This window comes from Lissotriton vulgaris, chromosome 11 (genome assembly GCF_964263255.1).
Source record: "Lissotriton vulgaris chromosome 11, aLisVul1.2, whole genome shotgun sequence".
NCBI lineage: Eukaryota > Metazoa > Chordata > Amphibia > Caudata > Salamandridae > Lissotriton > Lissotriton vulgaris.
In genome coordinates, this window is record NC_141699.1 from 66,299,073 (window position 1) to 66,305,072 (window position 6,000).

Consider the following 6,000-nt stretch of genomic DNA (forward strand, 5'->3'; position numbering starts at 1 on the left):
TCGGCTACCAATGGAAGTTCCATTGTGTCCGACATCCCGAGGCAGCAGGCCTCGTGGAACGTCACAATCAGACTCTGAAAATTCGCCTTGCCAAGATTTGTAGGGAGAAAGGAGTCGACTGGATAGTAGCTTTGCCAGTCGCACTCTTTTATATAAGAATGGTCGCGCACTCTAGAACAGGGCTATCCCCGTACGAGGTGGTCTTTGGTAGGCCACCGAATATGTGGGGGACGCCTCTGCCTCGAAAAATTACCGATGTTGACTGTATTATGCTGACCGATTACCTTGCCTCCTTGATGTCTGCACTACAATCATGTCGTTCACAGGTTGCTGCAGCCTTTCCCGACAACACCGAGGTGAAGCCCCATGAAGTGGTTCCAGGAGATTTCGTCTTCATAAGGAATTTCAACAGGAGGAGTCCGCTGGAGCCCCGTTGGCAGACGCCGAAACTAGTACTTCTGACCACAAGGACAGCTGTAAAAGTGGAGGGCCGCAAGGGCTGGCTTCACTCGAGTCATATCAAAAAGTTTCATGGACTGCCTCCAGATTTGAACTCTCAGCCCGGCCCTCCTCCACAGACTGACTCAAAACTCCCCTTGGTCGAGGAAACTCCTTCCGAGGAATATAAACTGAAGTTGAGGTCTAGCAAGTCAGACAGTTTAATTGTTTAAGTCCTCCCCTAGGTGAATCAGTTAGACGAGTTTCTGACATGTATCCCCTAGACCCCAATAGAGAGAGAGATAGACAGAAACAGCTCAAGAAACGTGAATATTGTAAATCTCTTCGCAGCCACTGCATCGTGACACTATTGATTATGTTTTTTCTAAGTCTTTTGATTATTGCTGCAAGTATACTGTTGCATATGTACTACCCTATTTTCAAGCGTGCACATTCTCTCTTCAATGTCACTGCCGAGCACTCTTTCAGTGAACTGCCCCCGCATGAATTATCTTATCGACTTGCGCTGCGCAACAACACATTCATTAGTATGTTACATCATTCCCATCAGACCAGCAATGCTACCAATTGTTGGATATATGGCCGACTCCCTCCCTATCAGAAATACAAGGGAGTTCTGCCCCTCTTCCCGTACCCGTTCACACACAATGGTTCCTGTGGCGCATGGTTTAGTTTAATGAACTCTCTAGATTCCAATTCCGTAGTTTACCAGGGCAACTGGATATGGGGAAATCTGAACACAGTTCTGCATAAAGTATGTTTCCCTGACAAGGAGGGCCTACCAAAAAGGACAGGAACTGATCTAGAAAATGAAGTATATGGATTAGGTAACTTTACACTTAACCTCATGATTCTGAATGTTGAATCCGAAACCGAACCAGTCTTGCCTGCTATGTCCGTACTACCAGTCAAAGGTGAATTATGTGTCAGAAAGAATGGTTCAGTACACCTGGGTCATAGTAAATGTACTACTGTGATCGAATTCAGTGATAAGGGCAAGTCTACATTTAAAGCTTCACGTCATTCCTACTTCGTTTGTGGTCATACCGCATATATACGCTTACCTCTAGATTGGGATGACACCTGTTACATTGCATTCCTTCTGCCACCTGTTTTCCTAGCCCCTCCTGATTACCATAGGGATACCCATCTAGTACACAATAGACCACAGAGAGATCTCCCGATTGTCGACTACACTGAAACGGCATGGGAACAATATACAGACTTCAATAAAGGTTTCTTTCCCTACTTAGGTGCTGTCTTTAATAGTAAACTGATACGAAAATTAACCAGAACCCTCGAAGCAGTAGTGAATGAAACTACTTCCGCCCTAGGTAACTTAACAGAGGAGCAGTCTGCTATGCGGATTGTTGTTCTTCAAAATCGTCTCATCCTTGACGTCATCCTGGCCGATAGGGGCGGAGCCTGTAGAGTCATCGGGTCGAGCTGCTGTGTTTTCATTCCAGAAAACGCGCCATCAGTATACAGAGCCATCACCCGTCTTCACAAGATTGCAAGTCTGATACACCAGAATCCAGGCACCTGGACTTGGTCCGGTTGGTTCTGGACCACGTTGTCAGCCTGGGGATGGAAAATCCTATCCTTCCTAGGTATTGGCCTTCTCATAGTATTCAGTTGCTGCCTATGTCTGCAATGTGGGCCAGCGATTTGCGGCCTGTGCGCCACATCATGTATTCCTCATTCAAGTCCTCATTCAAAACGCCGTAAGAAGAAAGAAGAGCAAATGATGTTACATGAACAGATTGATAGATTAATGAGGATTGATATATCATGAAGGGTCCGTAGGGGACAAGGAGGGAATGAGGTAATATGAATTTTCATGGTCAATTGTGTCCCCTATCGTAGACCCCACCGGCTCCATGTACGTGCTTTAAGTACATGTATGTTCCCTCCACTTCCAGCTATGAAGACGCAAATACATTTGCGTCCAACGTTAACATGTCCTCTTTCAGATCCACCATGAATGGGTCAGATATTCCGTTCCTAAGTGTGCCTTGCCAACGTCTTTATATGGTGCACTTTCATGTTTTCTAGCTCTGGCGAGCTAGGCCCTGATTTCTGCCATCGAGCCTCTTTCTGCCTTCTGTCTCTGAAAGCCGCAGCCTGCTGCTTCCTGACCCTTGACTTACTCTCTGCGCGGCGAGCGGTGCCTGGCTCGGTCTGCCTTGCCTGCCAAGACTGTATTCAACCTTCAAGTTATCTGCTCCACTCCTCGAAAATACATTCCTGTCTAGTAGTTTAGGAAAACATCCTTCCCAGCTGCAGAGCAAAGGGCCTGGCCTCACTGTCTCCATGCAAGTAATTCATAGCTCCCGTTACCATGGTAGGCCCATGGCCCCTCGCATCTCATGTAGACACGTAGTCGCATATGCACGCACTAGCAGTCAGTATAGAATAGCCTCTGCCCGAGAGACCTTTCCTTCTAGATAATACAGTTCCTCAAACACCAGATATTAGATATGATTTGGGATTAGGTTGTTCTGACACCCCAGACTTCTGTCTCCTCATGTAGGGCTAAATGTCAAGTCCCCTTCACCCTCCAGTTCCACGTCAATCACACGTCATGCTGCTGCGCGCGCATCTCAGCCATGTATTTCTGCTGACACTGCAGGATTCTTCTATGGATCCACCCACCTGAGATACGTTTCAAATGACGTTGTCTAGCACACACCTTCGAGCACGCCCTCATGCACGCCTTCTGTTACGTACATATGTCCTTATCTCGTTTCTCTCAGCTGTTACGCCTCCTGCATCTATCTCTACTGTAACGCATTGACTATATATATGATGTACTGTTAATAAATCATTGTACATGTCCATGTCCATTCCCTTCCTGAACCCTTGTGGTGATGGAACATGATACCTGGTTCGAACCAATTCCTTTTTAAGGAATAAAACCCCTTTTAAAACCTCAAATATCACGGATTCTGTCTCTTATTTTTGACTGAGTTATTCTTATTGAACTTTACCGCATAAATTAAGTATAGGTAATTTAAATTTACCACAATGGAGCAATTCATGCTACAGCGTCCCTCTAGAAAAGCAACCCTCGATAGAGCGATTCATCCTACAGCTTCCCTCTAGTAAAGCAATCCTCGGTGGAGCGATTCATGCTAGAGCTTCCCTCTAGTAAAGCAACCCTCGATGGAGCGATTCATCCTAGAGCTTAGCCTCTAGTAAAGCAACCCTCGATGGAGCAATTCATGCTACAGCGTCCCTCTAGAAAAGCAACCCTCGATAGAGCGATTCATCCTACAGCTTCCCTCTAGTAAAGCAATCCTCGGTAGAGCGATTCATGCTAGAGCTTCCCTCTAGTAAAGCAACCCTCGATGGAGCGATTCATGCTAGAGCTTCCCTCTAGGAAAGCAGCCCTCGATGGAGCGATTCATGCTAGAGCTTCCCTCTAGTAAAGCAACCCTCGATGGAGTGATTCATGCTACAGCTTCCCTCTAGTAAAGCAATCCTCGGTAGAGCGATTCATGCTAGAGCTTCCCTCTAGAAAAGCAACCCTCGATGGAGCGATTCATCCAAGAGCTTAGCCTCTAGTAAAGCAACCCTCGATGGAGCGATTCATGCTACAGCTTCCCTCTAGTAAAGGAATCCTCGGTAGAGCGATTCATGCTACAGCTTCCCTCTAGTAAAGCAATCCTCGGTAGAGCGATTCATGCTACAGCTTCCCTCTAGTAAAGCAATCCTCTGTAGAGCGATTCATGCTACAGCTACCCTCTAGTAAAGCAACCCTTGATGGAGTGATTCATGCTACAGCTACCCTCTAGTAAAGCAATCCTCAATAGAGCGATTCATGCTAGAGCCTCCCTCTAGTAAAGCAATCCTCAATAGAGTGATTCATGCTGGAGCTTCCCTCTAGTAAAGCAACCCTCGATGGAGCAATTCATCCTAGAGCTTCCCTCTAGTAACCAACCCTTGATAGAGCGATTCATGCTAGAGCTTCCCTCTAGTACTGTACCTCAATAAAGCAACCTTCAATAAACAGGTTCATGCTAGAGCGCCCCTTCAGTACAGTACCTCAATAAAACAACCCTCGATAGACTTATTCATGGTTAGGCCTGGGCTTAAAACTACGGTACTCTCGCGTAGTTTGCGCAACTACACGCTACGTGAATTGCACGTAGCACAGTGCAAAAATGCGTAGCATAGTTGTAATTTTTTGCTCGCTTGCAGTCCTCAACGTCAAGTTGGCTACCGCGAGCGAGCCAAATGACATCCCGCCGAGGCTTTTTCCTCGTTCGCGATCAGCAACATCAAGTTGCCGATCGTGAGCGTGGAAAATAAACCTCCCGGCGAGATTCTCAACGCGGGGAGGTGAGGTTTTTCATTGCAAGTGGTTGTGTATGCTCGTGACTGCTCGCGATGAGAAACGGGCAGTCCGCGTTGAGAAAGCTGCTGCTCGAGTAAAAATCTACTCGAGCGGCATAAAACAACTGCTTGAGCTGTTTTCGATGCTGTTTGCAATGATTGCACAGTGCGGATTAGCATCCGGCACTGTGCAATGTTTGCGTACAGCATTTCCCTACCGCACTACGCAGTTCGCAACGTGCTACGCATAGTTCGGGTAGTGCGAAGTGTACTTCGCGTAGATACGCGTAGCGCTACTACACGAACTACGGCCAGAGTTATTCATGGTAGAGCTCCGCTCTAGTAAAAAGAACAATTGATGGACAGAATGCAGAACAATGTCATATATTCAACCCAGTACTGAAATCTGGTCATGACCCTGCGCCCAATGGGAACAGTCCAGCCCACACTGCTAGGCCAGGTCTTCCCTGGACTGGAAACAAGCATCCTAGGACTGGTTGCATAGCACCGCTCTAGTAGGGTAACTCAATAAAGCAACCCTCGATAGAGTGATTCCTGCTACAACTTCCCTCCAGTACAGAAATTCATAAAGCAACCTCGATAAACCAACTGATTCATGCTAGAGCTTCCCTCCAGTACAAAAATTCATAAAGCAACTCTCGATAAACTGATTAATGCTAGAACTCATCTCCAGTACAGTTACCCAATGAAGCAACCCCTGAGAGAGGAATTCGTACCAGAATGTCGCTCCATCCTACGTCCATCAGAACAGTAATCCAACAAAGGAATCCTCAATAGACCGATTCATGATAAAGCAGCTTTCAGTACAGTAACTCAATAGAAACCCTCAATAGAGCGCGTCACACTAAAATGTCCCTTCATTGAGCAGCCATAGAACAGTAACTCAGGAAATCAACCTTAAATAGACGGATGGCTCTGGCACAAGCTGTTGGATTTCCCTCGGTTGTATTACAAGCGCCACAGGATATAATGCACTTGCCATAAGGGAATGTATGACATTACAATGCAAACATTTACAACGCATGCCTTTACAATACAGTTTTTACATCGCAACATCCATTACAATGCATGATTTTACATTGCATGCCATCACAAGGCAGTTTTAAAAACTAAATTTACAACACCTTCCATTACAGCGCATACCATTACAACGCATATTACTTTTAGGGCAACAGTAGGGTA

The 6,000-nt window shown here is 46.2% G+C and overlaps 1 protein-coding gene across 2 annotated transcripts in view; it reads right to left on the bottom strand.

Annotated features, from left to right (window-relative positions):
• Positions 1 to 6,000, bottom strand: part of LOC147678985 (somatomedin-B and thrombospondin type-1 domain-containing protein-like) — a 325,963-nt gene that overhangs the window by 301,796 nt on the left and 18,167 nt on the right. The window lies entirely within an intron of this gene.